Source organism: Dendrobates tinctorius, unplaced genomic scaffold, assembly GCF_039654945.1.
Source record: "Dendrobates tinctorius isolate UK_male_01 unplaced genomic scaffold, ASM3965494v1 ptg000048l, whole genome shotgun sequence".
Classification (NCBI taxonomy): Eukaryota; Metazoa; Chordata; class Amphibia; order Anura; family Dendrobatidae; genus Dendrobates; species Dendrobates tinctorius.
This window is the reverse complement of record NW_027361716.1, coordinates 17659056-17677938: the sequence shown is the minus strand read 5'-3', so window position 1 is coordinate 17677938 and position 18883 is coordinate 17659056.

Below are 18883 nucleotides of genomic sequence, written 5' to 3'. Positions count from 1 at the left end.
AACATTTATGTTAAAAGATTTGTCTCAAATTTTTATATGGTTTAATCTGCAAAGTGTTTGTAAAAATGAACAACTTTGCAATTTACTTCTTATTAAAATTCTGAAGGGATTTCTAATTTTATAGTGTACAGCTCATTGCCGGGGCACCCTGCTGTCTCAGAATGGCGGTTGAGACAAAAGTGAAGAATTCCCAGCACTCACAAATATAGTGAATTTTTGTTCTTTTATTAATCAGAATCCCAAATTTTCAGCTCCTCCCAAGCTTTCAACAGCAACGAAATAGTGCAAACACAGTTTCAACATATAATGAATTACACGGAAGTGACATCAGAGAATTATCAGTGATCCTAGACCTGTCCTCTGCCTTTGACACAGTTGATCCTCTCCTTCTTTGGCATCAAAGACCTCGCCCTATCCTGGTTCTCCTCATACCTCTCCAACCGCACATTCAGTGTCTCCCACTCCCACACTACCTCCTCATCCCACCCTCTCTCTGTTGGAGTCCCCCAAGGCTCTGTTCTAGGACCCCTACTCTTCTCAATCTATAAGCTTAGCCTGGGGCAACTCATAAAGTCCCACGGATTCCAATACCACCTTTATGCCGATGATACTCAGATCTACCTCTCTGGTCCAGATGTCACCTCTCTACTCTCCAAAATCCCGGAGTGTCTATCAGCCATATCCTCCTTCTTCTCCTCCCGCTTCCTCAAACTGAATGTGGACAAATGTGAACTGATCATCTTCCTTACCTGACCTATCTATAACAATTAACGACATCACGCTTTCCCCCGTACCCGAGGTCCGCTGCCTCGGAGTAACCCTTGACACTGCCCTGTCCTTCAAACCGCACATCCAAGCTCTCTCCACCTCCTGCCGCCTCCAGCTCAAAAATATTTCCCGAATCCGTCCCTTCCTCAACCCTCACTCTACTACAATGCTTGTGCATGCCCTCATCATCTCCCGCCTCGACTACTACAACATCCTTTTCTGTGGTCTCCCTGCTAACACCCTCGCACCTCTCCAGTCCATCGTTAACTCTGCTGCCCAACTAATTCATCTCCCTCCTCGCTACTCCTCCGCTTCTCCCCCTCCGCAAATCTCTTCACTGGCTCCCACTCCCTCAGCGTATTCAATTCAAATTACTAATACTGACTTACAAGGCCATCTGTAACCTGTCTCCTCCATATATCTCTGAATTGATCTCTGATCCTCCCAAAACCTCCTTCTCTCCTGCACACTTATTCGCTCCTCACCCAACCGCCTCCAAGACTTCTCCCGAATAGCCCCCATCCTCTGGAATTCTTTGCCCCAACATGTCTGGCTAACAATCACACTCAGATCCTTCAGACAGAACCTGAAAACCCATCTCTTCAGGAAAGCCTACAGCCTGCAATGATCCCCACTGCCTCAACGCCACTACTGGAACTACCGCCTCACCATCACTGGAGCTACTACAACCCCCCAACCTAGTGTCTCCTTCCCCACCATCCTATAGAATGTAAGCCCGCAAAGGCAGGGTCCTCTCTCCCCTCAGTATCAGTCTGTGATTGTTAGAATGTTTACTGTAAATGATATCTGTAATTTGTATGTAACCCCTTCTCATGTACAGCACCTTGGAATCAATGGTGCTATATAAATAAATAATAATAATAATTAAGTAACATCTGAGAAACCCATAATATATCATGATGTTACACAAAGTGTTAAACATGTAAAAAGTTAATTATATAGACACTGCTCAAAAAAATAAATGGAACACTAAAATACCATGTCCTAGATATCACTGAATGAAATATTTCAGTTGTAAATCTTTATTTGTTACATAGTGAAGTGCATTGAGAGCAATAAAACTTAAAAAATGATCACTGTAAATCAAAATTAATATCCCATGGAGGTCTGGTTTCGGAATGAAACTCAAAATCAAAAGTGGAAAATCAATTTAAAGGCTAATCCAACTTCAGTGGAAATGAATCAAGACAAGGAAATGATGCTCAGTAGTGTGTGTGGCCTCCACGTGACTGTATTACCTCCCTACAACTACTGGGCATGCTTTTGATGAGGTGGCGGATATTCTCCTGAGGAATCTCCTCCCAGACCTGGATTAATGAATCAGTCACCTCTTGGACAGTCTGTTGTGCAACGTGGTGTTGGTGGATTGAACGAGACATGATGTCCCAGATGCGCTCGATTGGTTTCAGGTCTGGTGAACGGGCAGGCCAGTCCATAGCATCAATGCCTTTATCATGCAGGAACTGCTGACACATTTCAGCCACATGAGGCCTAGCATTGTTATGCATCAGAAGGAACCCAGTGCCCACTGCACCTGCATATGGTATCACAATGGGTCTGAGGATCTCATGCCAGTACCTAATGACATTCAGAGTACCTCTGGCTAGTACATGGAAAGCTATGTGGCCCACCAAAGAAATGCCTCCGTCCCTCCAGAGGCGTATCTAGGTTTTCTGGCACCAAGGGCAAGAATTCAGTTTGGCGCCCCTCCTCCAGCACAGATGCGATTTGCACACTTAGTCACGTGTCCACGAGCTTCTCTCCCTAATTCTCTCAACGTTCAGTGAAAAACTAAGAGAAGCTCGTTGTCACGTGACCATCAGTATGAAAATCGCATATGAGTGAAGCGGCCATGTGATGACTGATGGGACCTGCAGAGCTGAATCCTGTCAGTGAGGATATTACACGCTGTTAGGATTGGCTATAGAGCTTCATTTTATAATTAAAGTGTGTGTCCCAGTTTGAGATCAAAGTCTACAGTTATTCTATGTGATTGCAGGCTTATGAATTCTCACAGCACATGTACTGCACACTTTTAGGATTCTCCCTTGCCAGTGGCAAGAGTGAACGGTCATGTCAGCACAAGTATGTGATTTGTATACTTCTGACCACACTCTGGCTAAACTTGTCTGGCCTCGCTCAATTCATTTTCATTCAGTGAGGCCATACATATCTAGTCAGTATGTGACTCCATGTATGCAAATCACTGGCAGGAGAGAATCCTGACAGCATACAGCGCGCACTGTGAGAATTCACTGCAGACTCAGCACAAACTTGTACAACCCCTTTAATGCTCCTAACATAAATAAAAATATGAGAATTAGTATCACAAAAAAAATTTACATTCAGGTATCTCATAGATGACATTGTATCTGGAGTCATTCTCTTTCTTTTCTTCTTCATCTTGTACAGCTCTTCTCTGCAGACTTCAATCTTCTCCAGTCTTCTGCAGCACATCCACACACGATGCCCTTAAAGATAGCAGTGTCATTATAATGTTCATGAATAAAAATATCTGCCCTACGCTGAGCCCCTAACTAAATATTTGCCCCTCACTATATTCCCTGCACAATATATGACCCTCACACTGTCCCCTCCTTTCCATATTGGGCCCTCTCTTCACACTTTCCTCTAAGGCTACTTTCACACATCAGGTTTTCGGCGTCAGGCGCGATCCGGCGTCGTGCCGGAATGCCGGATCCGGCAAATGTTTTGTAAAACCTGATGTGCCGAATCCGGTTTTCTGCCGGATCCGTCTTGTTCTTGACAGACAAAACCGGATCCGTCTCATCCGGTTCATCCGTTTTTCTATCCGTTTTTCGACGGATTACGCCGGATCTGGTTTTTAAAATTGACCCTTGTGGCTTTCCGAACAGGATTGGCTACTGGAAAACTATATATAGCATATTCCTACAGCCCTTCTTTGACAGGTTGTAGAGGAGAAAGTGCAGGTTGGAGAGAAGAGCAAGTTACTGGCGAAGATGGATGTTGTCATTGGAAATATTACCACTAGAAGTTCTGTGACGGTTTCAGTAATGAGGGACAATTTTGCACTATACTTTATGTCACCTCAAGGCAGAGTACACTGGCAGGATGACAGAGTGTGAAAGATTTGTGCCCTAACCAAACTTGTGTACCTTCTGGACCAACAGTATATACCTTTGCCAACCAAAGTTGGCTATCTTGTCATGGTCTTACTATTTTTAGCTTTAGGCCACAGGTGTGTTCCTTGGTTGTGTTTTATGCAAAGTATTTCACCTTTTAACAAAAGTTGTGTTCATTGTTAGGAAATCACCAACAATAAACACAACTTTTCAGGTGAAATACTTTGCTTCAAACACAACCAGGAACACAACTGTGGCAAAAAGCTAAAATTTACCCACAGTTATATACCTGGTTTTGAATACCTTTTTACCTTTTAAATACCCTGTATTTAACCTTTTTTTTAAACATATTTCGCCGCAGAAAGAAATGACAGACAACCAGTGTAAACAATAATTTAACTTTTATTTAAAATATTGTTTTTTGTGTAAACTTTTTTTAAAGTTAAAAAAACTTTTTTAATAAAGGTTTGAAACCAACCAAATGGGCATTTTTATTACAAAAAAAACATTATAACTCGGTGTAGTGTGGGGTGGAAATACTGCTGGAGGGGCTGCGGGACACTTCGACAATGGGAGTGTGGAGAGAGGACTGGGATCGTGGTGGGGAAGGTACAGTTAGAGGTGATGGTGTGGAAAAATCTACAGAATGGGTGGACATGTGGGAGGCAGAAGAGGTGGTGGGCGGTGGAGTGGAGGGTTGGGCAGGGACTGTAGGAGCAGATGATGTTGATGGAAAGTTGTATGGGGATGGAGTTTGGTACGGGGAAGGAGTTTGGTACGGGGAAGGAGTTTGGTACGGGGCAGGTTGCTGGAAGTGGGGAGATGTCTGGTACTGGGGAGGTTGCTGGTACTGGGAAGGTTGCTGGTACTGGTGAGGTTGCTGGTATGTAATAGGAGGGGGAGGATGGAAAGTGGCTGGAGGGGGTGCAGATGTAATAGGAGGGGGAGGATGGAAAGTGGCTGGAGGGGGTGCAGATGTAATAGGAGGGGGAGGATGGAAAGTGGCTGGAGGGGGTGCAGATGTAATAGGAGGGGGAGGATGGAAAGTGGCTGGAGGGGGTGCAGGTGGAGGAACTACAGTGGTGGGAGGTGGAGGTTGGGATGTAACCTGCTGTAGAGCACCGTGGCACGAATGCATTACATGCATCTGCTGGGTAGGAGATAGTGTTGCCATGCGCTCCACAACAGACCTGAAAAAGGTGTGGTTTGGCGAAGATCTTGCTTCTGAATGCATGGTTTGCAGAAGTGTCTTCACCTCCAGAATGCTGGAGTTGATCTGCTGAAAGCCTGCGGAGATTTGCTCTGACAAGACTTTTAGACAGTTCTGGAAAGATGCATTCAGATGCAAGAACTCTGGCGCATAACTCTTTTCCTGACCCCTCTGCCGCTGCCGCCCAGTACCCGCAGGTGTACTAGAGGTGGCAGGGGCAGAAGGGTGGGGTAAAGGGAAAGCGATCTCCTCACCAGCAGCTTCATGTAATGTAGGCGGCCACGATGCTCCTGTGCTGGTGGATGGGACAGATGGGTCGAATGTGTGGGAAGGCTGGGAAGGTGCAGATGTACCGGGGCGGTCGAAGTGTCCCTCGGTGCCGGTCTCCTCAGGGATCGCCTCAGAAGGGTCCAATCGTGCAGGCTCCCGAGTGCTGCTCACCGTGCTGTGGAATAAAGAGAAAAAAAAACAATTAAAATACTGACATGGTATGGCCCTGGCTGAAAAAAAAAAGTTACATCTAACATTTTTTTTCACATGTGGTGTGTAATATTTACCTTCTAGTGACCATTGTTTCCCGGAGGAACGACAGGGCTTGTGCGTACTTGTACTTGCTCCTGCGTCCTCCAGATCCACTCGGGGCCCGCATCTCTTTATTGAACTCCTTCTTGAAACGATCCCTCACAGACCGCCACCGATTCACAATTCTGTTCCCTGAAACGAGAAAGGAGTGGTTAGTATACAACATCAGTGTTTCACAAACTCCAGTCCTCATGGTCCCCAGGGGTCATGTTTTCAGGATTTCCATAGTAAATAGAAATCCTGAACACATGATCCGTGGGGACCACGAGGACTGGAGTTCGGGAAACACTGGTTTACATCAAGCAACCGGTACTGTATATACTTACGCTCTTTAATCTGGGCCCGAACATCGAGGTCCTCCCAGCGGCCCACAAGGAGCGAACAGATTTCCTCCCAGAGTCGTCGGGTAACGATAAGGTCAGCGTGGCGGCGGTCAGCCATATTCCAGAGCGGCTCCCTTTCTCTGACGAGATCGATGAGGTGGTCCACATCGAGTCCTCCATCCTCACCGTCAGAGTCGGGAGCACGCTGTGAAGGCTGTTAAAGAAAAAGACAAAAATAACATAATTAGCCTCCACAAAAGAAATGAAATAAAAAGTGCAAAAAAACAAAGCAAAATTATTTATACTTACACGCTGGTGACCGCCGCGTTGCTGTCGCCGACGACCCTGGGAGGCACTGCGAGGACCTCTTGGCCGAGCACCAGATTGGGAAGACTAGAGAAGAAAACAAAAAATGTTATGTCTTTGGATGTAGGCATTTGTTTGCTGTGTGTGGTCTGCAGAACATTGTTTTCTATGTGTTGTGTGTAGTGTGATGTTGTGTTTGATGCAAAAAACTTACCAATTGTGAGCCCACTCCAAGTGTCTGTCCACCCCTTCCTTCTTCTTCTGGGAGCTCCTCTTCATCTTGTGAATCCTGTTTTGAAATAAAAGGCAATGAATAGACATATATTACAGAGATGATGGATTTTGGAAATAAAAACTTACCGTCAAACGCTGACGATGCGAGGGAGGGCTCCCAGAAGATGATGTGCTGTCTTCCTGGTGGCCACACTCCATGCCTGTGGGTGGTGTTCCAGCTGCTGCCATTGCTGCTGCTGCATCTATTGGGCGGCTGTTGAATAAAGAGAAACAAAGGGCCAATGAATATCTTGATATTCAATAGCCCTAGTTTGGAGGAATGGGGGATTTGATAATTACCGTCTCTCATCTGCTGCTGGCCTCCCCTCCTCAGCATGTTCCATTTGCTGCTCCATTTGGGGTGGTGGTGGTGCTGATGGTGCTGCAGTGGTCTCCTGCCTTCTCCTGCTGCGCTTGGTTGCTTTCTTGGGTGGCATGTTGGGTGTGGCTGTGGGTCCCACTGTCTTGCTTTTATATATGTCTTGTGGGCAGAGCTACTGAGCATGCTCAGACCAAAAAAAACGGATCTGGCCACCGGATCCGGCTTTCGCCGGATCAGGCGCATTGCGGCGCTCATAGGCTTTCATTGTGTGAAAAAGCCGGACGCGCCGGATCCGGCGTGTCCGGCTTTTTCGCCGGAGACAAAAAACGTTACAGTAGCCGTTTTTTCCAGACGCCGGATCGCAACACATTGCCGGATCCGGCGAAAACCGGATGAAACGCATGGCCATCCGGCGCGATCCGGCGCAAATGCAAGTCAATGGGGGGGAAACCGGATCCGGCATTGCATTTCGCCGGATCCGGTTTCTGTCAAAAGCGCCGGATCGCGCCTGACGGCGAAAACCTGATGTGTGAAAGAGGCCTTACACTATGCCTCCCCTTATTCTACCCAGTCTCTATACTGTACTGTATCTCTTCATTACACTCCTGCTACTTGGCATACTGTCTCCTCCAGGCTATGCCCTTATACTGGTCACCACAGTCTCTATTCTGTAACCACTCACACTTTCCTCCCCCCATACTGTCTCCTCATGTTTCCCCTTACATCCTCATGTACACCCTCCATTATCCAAACTGTCTCCTGACATATTTACCCCCTCGCTCTCCATATTTCCACCTCATACATCCCCTGACTCCCCATACTGTGTCCACACACATTCCATCACCCTCGCTCCCCATAGTTACTCCTCATTCATGCCATCACCCTCGCTCCCCATGCTGTGTCCACACCCATCTCCCCACTCACTCGCCACAGAATAAATCCACCACACCCAACACAGAATAAATCCATCCCCCTCCACACAGAAAAAATGTACTCTGCCCTGACATAGAATAAATCCTCCCCCACACACACATTAAATAAGTCCCCTGCACACACACTGAATAAATCACATACACACTGAATAAATCATACACACAGAATATATCCCCCCACACACACTGAATAAATACATACACACAGAATAAATCCCCCACACTCACACAGAATAAATCATACGCAAACTGAATAAATTCCCCACACACTGAATAAATACAGACACACACAGAATAAATCCCCCACACACACAAACACAGAGTAAAGGCCCCGTTACACACAGCGATATCGCTGGCGAGATCGCTGATTTTGTGACACGTCAGCGATCTCTCCAGCGATATCGCTGTGTGCGACATCCAGCAGCGACCGCCCCCCCCCCCGCCGGATATCGCTGATCGTGCTGGCTCTTAGAAACTCAATGTTTACGTTGGATACCAGCTTGCTCGCTGGTCCTGATCGCTGGAGGGGCTGTCTATGTGACAGCTCACCAGCGATCAGCTTAACGATGTCACAGCGATCCCATCCATGTCGGATCGTTGGTGGGATCGCTGGGACATCGTTATGTGTAACGGAGCCTTAAGTCACACACACTTAATGAATCCCCCCACAAACTGAATAAATACACACACACTCACTCTGAATAAATCCCCCCCCCCACACACAGAATAAACCAGATACTGAATAAATCCCCCCACACTGAATAAATTGACACCAAACACACACACTCTCACGCACTCTCACTCTGAATAAATTCTCCCTCCAACACACATCTTTGGTGTCTTCAGCTCATCAGCCACAGGATCACTTACCACCTCTCTCTTCTGCACGCTGGCTAATGATGTCAGCAGCGTGATCACAGGACTTGATCACGCTGCTGACGTCTCTGTTACCCGGTGGTCAGAGCATCAATTGTACTCACGTCTGTAAAACACGAGTACAATTGATCCCTGGGAGCGGGCGCACTGCAGCTTTCCTGTGCTGGCTGTCAGCTTGACGGCCGGCTCAGATAACTGTCAACTCCCAGTCCGGGGGGAGGCAGAATGCAGCCACCGGGGGAGACACTTGGGACCGCTGCATTAAGCGACCCGACTGTGCCACCCTGCCGACTGCGTCCGGGGCACATGTGCTGCCTGCCCCCCAAATATGCCTCTGCTGCCCCACATCATTACTGACCCACTGCCAAACCTGCCGTCATACTGGAGGATGTTGCAGGCTGCAAAATGTTCTCCACAGCGTCTCCAGACTCTGTCACATCTGTCACATGTCCTCAGTGTGAACCTACTCTGATCCATGAAGAGTACAGGGCACCAATGTAAAATCTGCCAATCTTGGCGTTCTCTGGCAAATGCCAATCTCTCTGCATGGTATTGGGCTGTAAGCACAACACACCACTTGTGGATGTCGGGCCCTCATGCCACCCTTTTTGAGTCTGTTTCTGACAATTTGAGCAGATGCATGAATGTTAGTGGCCTGCTGGGTGTCATTTTACAGGGCTCTGGCACTGCTCCTCCTGCTCCTCCTACGGCCCCCTCCATGTATCCTGGTGTAGTGACCTAACTCATGGAATCTTCTCCATGCTCTGGACACTGTGCTGACAGACACATCTACCCTTCTTGCCACAGCTTGCATTGATGTGCTATCCTGGATGAGCTGCACTACCTGAGCAACTTCTGTTGGTTGTACACACCACCTATTGCTACTGTACAGTACCTCTTGGGGTGAAAACAATGACATAATAAAAAAGTGACCAAAACAGCAGTGAATGGGGCGTGGCCTAGGCGCAGGTGATGTAAGTCGTACTGCGTGCGTGCTCCTGAGGTAACCCTCTACAGCTACTGACTACGCAACTATATTTCTAAATTTTCGCTCTCATTCATACTTACTTTTATTCAGCAAGTTGTTTGGCACGTTTTAAGACGTTTCCTGTCAAAATCAGATATACCTAGGACTTTTTATCCTGTGGCGAAGACTGCGGCCTGCTAAAATGGCGTCGGTTGATGCCGTGTCACTGTGAGAGATCTTGTCTGAGGTAAAAAAGACTCAAAGACTGCCTCTTTTTTCTTTATAAATATTTTATTTTTCACCTTTCATCACATTGGTGTGGATTTATATTCATTTTCACACAATTTTTTTGACTTTTGGAGCTTTTATCAATTTTCAGTGACATTTTCGTTATTTTGATATTGCGGCAATTTATTGGAAGATTTCCTCTTGGACCCTCTCTGGATGTACCACTGTTCAACCAGGCGGTTTTAGCCCCCTTTTGACTGTGCTATACCCTGGCACAGCGGGGGTGAAGATCCTGTCAGAAATTTCTCTGGGCGCCATCTTCTGCCTTCCAGTGACGTCACCGCTACTCGGTGGGTATCATAAAACATATCAAAACAACTTTTGGGACCTTCTGTGTGTGTGCCCCTACCCAACTGGGGGGTTTTTGCCCCCTTTTAATTTTGTTTAGCCTGGGCAAATCGCAGGTGAAGACTTGGACTGAGACCGCTGCAGGCGCCTCTCCCACCCTCTCAGTGACGTCACCGCTATAAGCGTTTTTTTTCCTATGATCAAATTTGAACTAGACTGGTTTTAACTCTTATTTTGGGGCTGCCCCTTGTGGACCGGGGGGTCGGGGATCTCTTTTGTGTGTTTTCATTGGACACACTGCTGTGGAAGTTCCCTCCACAGACCGCTGGGCTCTGCTGCGCTGCGGATCCTCCTCCTCTGCCAGTGACGTCACCGCTATTCGGGTGGCGTCACAAAATACATTGAAACCCCCCTGTGACCTTCTATAGGTCTGCCCCTATCTAACCGGGGGGGTTTGCGCCCCCTTTTAACTTTATTTTGCCTGGGCACATCGCAGGTGAAGATTTGGATTGGGACTGCTGCAGGTGCCGCCTCCCTCCCTCCCAGTGACGTCACCGCTATATGTGTTTTTTTTCTGGGATCAAAATTGAATAAAAATGTATCTATCCCCATTTATGGGTTGCCTCTGATGGACCGGGGGGCTTTGGATCTTTTTTGAATTTGTTTTACCAGGGCACAATGCCCGAGAAGTTCCTTTGTCAGCTCGCCTTGTTCTTCTATACTCCGGCTGCTCCTCCTCCTGTGACATCATCGCTAGACCAGGGCCTTCTTCTGAATGAAGTGGAGATCCTCAGCTGCATTGTCCTGAAGTGTCTGGCTGTGACAGGCTGGGATCGCTGTATACTCCTGTTCAACAGGCTTCCTCACCTCTGCCTGTGACATCGCCGTTGATTGCAGCCTGTCTGGAAGCTGTGGGGGACTGCAGTCGCCGCCTATGGTAGCGGCCATTTTATTGGTGGGTCTAGTGTTGCAGCTGCTGGGGGAGGCCATTTTTTTGGTGGGTTTGAACTCAATATTTGATGTGGCTTTATTTGCTGTTCTTGCATTGAAAAGTGTATACACATACTTCATCATAGTGATTGGTATAGGGGATTGTTGCTCATTTAATATATAAATAACAAATATACTATATAATTAATATTAAATATTTAAAACGAAATAATAAGTTTATAAAGTATAATTATAATATTTAATATATAAATTGGAGGGAGAGGGGAGAGAGGAAACTGAAGAAACAATAATATTAGAAATAATAAATAAAACATAATAAAATAAAAAAAACCCAAAAAAATAAATAAAACAATAAATAAATAAATAAAAAAATTTAGTAAAAATTGACGTTGGGTAGCGGTGGTCCCTAGCCGGTCACCTCAAAATAACACAACCCTATACACTTCTGTGACATTATCTCCCGGGTTAATTTATTTAATATAAAGTAACTATTTTACTCTTTCTCAGTTTTTGGTTATATCACTTGGCAAAATGAGTCATTTCAACTCAAAATTACCTATGGCTAAAACTACAGGTGTCTCTAGAGGACAAAAGCAAAATAAAGAACCCAAGTCTCCTCGTGGTTCTTCCAGGGACACGGTTAATCTATTGAGTCCGCTTAAGTCCCGTTCTCCCATTGACAGAGACTGTTCGCAGCTTTCTACCGACAATCTGTCTCTCTCGTTGTCCACACATGGTGCTTGTTTGACAATGTTAAGTGGAGATCTTCCTCAAATTCCCATACTGAGACAATGGATCTTTCTTCCTCTTCAAAGAGGAAGGGTCCCTCGGGTGGGGGGAGTACACGGTCTTCCAGTGCCGATTCCTCAGGAGAGGATTGTAGTTCTTCTTCCCCCAACCCTACTCCAAAAAAATCCAGGCCAAAACCTGAGGAGTTGTCCGGGGCCTTCCCTGGTGCTACAACCCTTGAGGCATATATGAACACATTAGTTGAAAAACTTAGTGCCAGGATGTGTATCGACATGGCTAACCAAACAAAGCTTTTTCAAGACACTCTTGAACACTTTACTGCTCAGTTGGATAACCATAAGTCTAGATTGGGGGAATTGGAAAAATCACAAAGGGTATCTCTAAAACACCATTCGGAGTCCAAGTCTGAGATACACCAGTTGCGACTTAAATTGGCGGATCTGGAGGACCGCTCCCGCCACAACAATATTAAAATCAGGGGTATATCGGAAGATATTTCACCCGTCAAGCTTTCTGACTATGTTAAGGGAGTTTTTAGGAGGATGATTCCCAATCTTTCAGATACGGATCTTATCATTGATCGTATCCATCGTCTTCCTAAGCCTCCTTCCATCCCTAAAGATCTACCCAGGGATGTAATTATGAAAATTCATTTCTACCACATAAAAGAGAAAATTCAGAATTTGGTCAGAATTAAGGGAGGCTTCCCGGAACCATATCACCATCTAAAGTTGTTTTCTGATCTATCGAAAGCAACTATAGAAGATCGGAAACACTTTCGATCACTGACCTCCGTGTTGAGGGAGCGAGGCCTTCCTTAAAAGTGGGGCTTTCCTCTACGCGTCTTTTTTAATTACAAAGGGAAGAATGCAACTTTTCTTTCACCTGAAGAGGGGTTCCAATTTCTGAAATCTCAGGGTGTCTTGTCCTCTATTCCTACAGTTTCTTCTGCTGGTCCAGGACATGTCACCTGAGCCTATTGTGATGTGTGTCTATGGGTTGTCTGATACTATATGATTTAATATTGTGCTTAGCTTGTATATTTGTCTATTTGATATAGGTGTTAATGAGGGTTTCCTTAGCTTTGCGCTTCGGGGACTTTTCCCCCGGCGCAAGTAGGAGAACCATTTTCTGTGGTTTCCCTCTTAGGGTTCTAACACTGTACAATTTTAAGTTTGTACTTATTATTTGGTTATTTAGTTTTGTAGTGTTTTCTTTTTTTGACACTTTCCAGCTGGTGATTGTTTTTAACGCCAATTTTTCTCTTTTTTATGGTACTTACATTAGTTACTTATAACGTTAAGGGGCTTAATAGTCCAAATAGGCATTTTTCCTTTCAGAGAGAAATTAATAAATCTGCAGCAGATGTCGTGTGCCTCCAGGAGACTAAATTTAAAAATAATAATCATCCCACGTTTTCCCTAAAAAATTATCCTCATGTTTTTGAGGCCTCGGGTCCCTCTAAAAAGGCAGGTGTCATGACCCTAGTCAGGGACTCCTTGTCGTTCGAACTGCTGGAGGAATTGGTTCATGTGAACGGTCATTTTCATGTCCTTGTCTGTTCTATAGACTCCCAAATTTATACCATTGTCAATATCTATGCTCCTACTAAAGGTCAAATTAGGTTTTTGAACAAATTACTAAAAAAACTTGAACCGCTAAAGAGAGGCATTCTTTCACTCTTAGGTGATTTTAACTTGGTACCCGATAATACGCTTGATGCCTCTTCTTCCAGTAGACTTAATTTCCCGCATGTCCGGCTTTTTTCGCCGGACAAAAAAACGCTGCAGCACCCGTCCGGTCCGGCCGCCGGACAGAGGAATTCAGCCGGATCCGGTAAAAACCGGAACAAACGGAAGCACATGCGGCGCGATCCGGCGCATGTGCTTCTCAATGACAAAAAAACGCATCCGGCAGTAAAAAAAACCGGATCCGTTTTTTTACACACATGCCGGATTGTGCCTGACGGCACAAACCGGATGTGTGAAAGAGGCCTTATGAATTTTTTGACGTTTTCGTTGTCTCAATTCCACCTCAAAGGAATATACCGTATTTTTCGCTTTATAAGACGCACTTTTGTTCCCCCAAATTTTGGGGGAAAGTAGGGGGTGCGTCTTATAATCCGAATATACGGGGGAGGGGGTGTATATATATATATGTACTGCAGGGTCCAGGGGAGGTGGGGGCAGCTTTGGAGCGGTGCTGTGAGCTGGTAAAAGCTGCCGAAGGGAGCCTTTGATCTCCTGCTCCCGCTCATATAATATGCACTGCCGCTGTCCATCACCATGGTGCTGAAACCGCACCACGGTGACTGGCTGGGGGAGCGGTGCATATTATAGCTGCCTGCGCCCTCCTTTGATCACACATGATCCCCTGTGTTAGATATCGCCCCCATGCTGCTGCCCATAGTAAAATAAAAAACTCTTTCCTTACCTCCTCCAGCGCTGATCTCCCGGTGTCTCTGCTGCTGCTGTCATCAGCACTCTGCTGTGCTGATCACATGACCGGCTCTGAGAACCAGGAAGTGGAGGAGGAGCTCAACCACACTGAGGGAGACACGAGGAGGGACAGCGCTGAGAAGGTAAGGAAAGAGTTTATTTTAATAAAAGCAGCAGCATGGAGGCGATATCTAACACAGGGTGATGTGTGCCAGCCACAGGGGGGCCAGTGTGCCAGCCACAGGGGGGCCAGTGTGCCAGCCACAGGGTGATGTGTGCCAGCCACAGGGGGCCAGTGTGCCAGCCACAGGGTGATGTGTGCCAGCCACAGGGGCCAGTGTGCCAGCCACAGGGTGATGTGTGCCAGCCACAGGGGGGCCAGTGTGCCAGCCACAGGGGGGCCAGTGTGCCAGCCACAGGGTGATGTGTGCCAGCCACAGGGGGGCCAGTGTGCCAGCCACAGGGTGATGTGTGCCAGCCACTGGGGGCCGTGTGCCAGCCACAGGGTGATGTGTGCCAGCCACAGGGGGGCCAGTGTGCCAGCCACAGGGGGCCAGTGTGCCAGCCACAGGGTGATGTGTGCCAGCCACAGGGGGGCCAGTGTGCCATCCACAGGGGGGCCAGTGTGCCAGCCACAGGGGGCCAGTGTGCCAGCCACAGGGTGATGTGTGCCAGCCACAGGGGGGCCAGTGTGCCAGCCACAGGGTGATGTGTGCGAGCCACTGGGGGCCGTGTGCCAGCCACAGGGTGATGTGTGCCAGCCACAGGGTGATGTGTGCCAGCCACAGGGGGGTCAGTGTGCCAGCCACAGGGGGGCCAGTGTGCCAGCCACAGGGTGATGTGTGCCAGCCACAGGGGGGCCAGTGTGCCAGCCACAGGGTGATGTGTGCCAGCCACTGGGGGCCGTGTGCCAGCCACAGGGTGATGTGTGCCAGCCACAGGGGGGCCAGTGTGCCAGCCACAGGGGGGCCAGTGTGCCAGCCACAGGGTGATGTGTGCCAGCCACAGGGGCCAGTGTGCCAGCCACAGGGTGATGTGTGCCAGCCACAGGGGGCCCGTGTGCCAGCACAAGGGGGCTATATTCAATATAAGGTGGCCATATCCAGATTAAGGGGGCTAATTTTAGGGTGGGGGGGCTATGAGGGACATATACCCTATATGATTTGTTAGACGGACACTGGCATTATAAGACGGACCCCATTTATTAAAAAATTCTCTATTCCTTCACCACATTTGGGGGTGCGTCTTATAATCAGGTGCGTCTTATAAAGCGAAAAATACGGTACATTTTTTTTCTGACTCTCATTTATCTGCCTCTCGTATTGACCTCATTTTGTCAGACGTATTTTCTTTCCCTAGATTTTCCTCAGTTTCAGTTGGAAATAAATCTATTTCAGATCATTTTCCTGTTATTGCCAAGTTGGTTAATAATCAGCAGTTGTGGAAGTGTAATGCTTCTATTTTTAAAAATCCTACTTACCATGAGGAAATATCTAAATCTCTCAATTTTTATTTTTCAGAATATATATTTGATCCTTCCAAACCATTCCTCCAGTGGAATTCTCACAAGGCGGTTATACGAGGCACTCTTATTCGTATTTCCTCCCGTATAAAAAATTTTAACCGTCAAAAAATTAAAAATTTGCAGGCTTTGATTAAGGAGAAAGAGTTGGAATTGTCCTTATCTAAGAATCCTCCCTCTAGCTCCACATCTCTAACTGATTTATCCCATCTTCGAAATGAAATGAATTAAGGGCCACAATTTTTTCGTTCTATGATTCAGCAGTAAAGCAATCAAAATTTCATCATTACATGTCCCTTAATAAACCCACCCGTTTTATGTTTAGTCGAATAAAGAAGCTTAGAGTACGCAACCGCATTGACAAAATTACTTCTCCTAAGGGATTATCCCTCACCCACCCACAAGACATTGCAAATGAATTTGCTAAATATTTCAATCAACTGTATAATTTGAGGTCTGATCCTTCTCTTCCCGCTCCAGATGCTGACTCTATTAATAATTTTTTATCTTCGGTTAACCTTCCAAATCTCAACTCTGTGGACGCAGATTTTTTATCTGCTCCTTTTACTGCTGAAGAGATTGGTGACACCATTAGTTAATTAAAGTCATATAAAGCCCCTGGTCCCGATGGTTATAGTAACAATTATTATAAGTCTTTCCGCGACACTCTTGTCCCCCATTTAACTAAACTTTTTAATGCCGCTGCGTCCGTTGGTTCCTTCCCTAGAGAAAATTTAGATGCTACAATCGTACTAATTCCCAAACCCAATACTAATCCTGATCAAATTCTTAATTATTGTCCCATTTCATTAATAAATACTGACCTCAAAATTTATACTAAAGTTTTAACTAATCGTCTTAATATTATACTGCCTAAATTAATTTCCATGGACCAAATTGGCTTTATCAAACATCGGCAATCCATTGAAGGGACCAGACGGCTGATAAATATTATAAAGTTAAACAATTCCCAAAAACTTCCTTCTGCTCTAATTTCATTAGATGCAGAAAAAGCGTTTGATCGCTTGAATTGGACCTTTCTCCGATGCTCCCTACTAAAATTTGGATTTAATTTAGACTTTATCACCAAAATTATGGTCTTATATTCTGACCCTCAAGCAAAAATTTACATTAATGATCACTTTTCCTCCCCATTTTCAATTTCTAATGGTACCCGGCAGGGTTGTCCCCTCTCTCCATTGCTTTTTGCCCTTTCAATAGAACCGCTAGCCCAATTAATCAGAGATCATTCCTCCATAGAGGGTGTTCGAACAGATCGTCTGGAGTTTAAGATCAGTCTAAATGCTGATGATGTCCTCCTGTCTCCACTAATCCCTGCTCCTCTATTTCACATTTACAATCCCTTCTTCAAAAATTTTCCTCCCTTTCCTATTTTAAACTAAATGAGTCCAAATCCAAAATATTCCAATTTAATCTCACCAATTCTCAAATCAGGAGTATAAAGGCTGTCTCTTCTTGGGGTTGGGCGGAGAGGGAAATTGTTTATTTAGGTCTGCGGTTTTCTAGAAACCTTGGATCTCTGATTTCCACTAATCTAGATTCCCTAATTGCCTCCATTTCTAAAGGCCTTAATTTTTACGCGGACAAAGAATTATCCTGGTGGGGAAAATGTCTAGTAGCCAAATCAATATTCCTTCCCAAAATCCTTTATGTTTTCAGATCCCTTCCCCTGCTTGTTTCCACTTCTTATTTAATTAGCCTGCAGACCCGCCTTAATTTATTTATTTGGGGAAATAAAACGGCCCGTATTGCTTCGAACCAGTTATACAAACATAAGTTACGTGGAGGTATGGGACTGCCTAACATCTCAGCTTATTATTACTCTAATCTTATTAAGCAAAGTCTATGTTGGTGGTCAACTGGCCATATACCTTCATGGGCGGACTTGGAATTTTATTTTAATAAAAATTCCCCTCCTTGCTCTCTTATTTTGAATCTATTGACATCTAAGCATTTATCTCAGTCAAATCATCCAATTTTCATGGCTGCTATTGTGGCTTGGAGGAAGTTTTTTAAATTAAGAGTGGTTTTTCTAGGATTCAACTCCGGTTGAGGCTTCCTCTCTCTTTTCTGGCCTCTGTTTATTCATTCGATTTGCATTCTACTTGGGCTGATTGGGGTATTTCTAAATTAAATGACATCTTTGATGGTCATAAATTTGTATCTTTTTCTCATCTTAAGAATAGGTTTGGGAGTTCCCTCCTCTGCTTTTCTACACTTTACTATGTTGAAAGAATTTTTGACTCCACTGGTGACTCGCTGCCCTCCGCTATCGGAGCCAGCGATCAATATTTTATGCAACTCAGGCCATAATATTTTTTAGTCCACTCGTTATATCTACCAGTGGTTCAACAACGATTCTGCATTTATAAAATCCCCATATATGAAAAAATGTGAATCAGTTTTGAATTTTTCTGTTACCTCAGATGTTTGGGAACTGACCATGTCTCTAACCTTTTCTGCTACCATGTCTATGGCTCTCCATGAGTCCTACTTTAAAATCATATTGAGATGGTACTATTCGCCATCTCGTCTAGCTTTTATCAACCCTTCCACCTCCCCTCTCTGTTGGAGGGATTGCGGGCATCATGGTAGCCTTTCCCATTTATTTTGGTTTTGTCCACGTCTTCGGCATTTTTGGGACGACATCTCCTCTCTTATTTCTCATATTTTAAATCAATCAGATTTTTCACTGACTCCTCAGTTCGCCCTGCTCTCGTTGGATACAAGTCGCTTGAATCCTTCTGTTAGGAAATTGGTTATTCATTTACTTTTGGTTTCTAAAAATGAAATTGCGTTTTATTGGAAATCCACTCGAGTGCCCTCTTCACTCGATATCATTGCAAAGCTGACTTTACATAAGTCATATGAGCAAAAATTGGCGTTGCTGAATGGCTGTCTTCCTTCCTTTATAAAGAAATGGTCTCGCTGTCTGGAAATG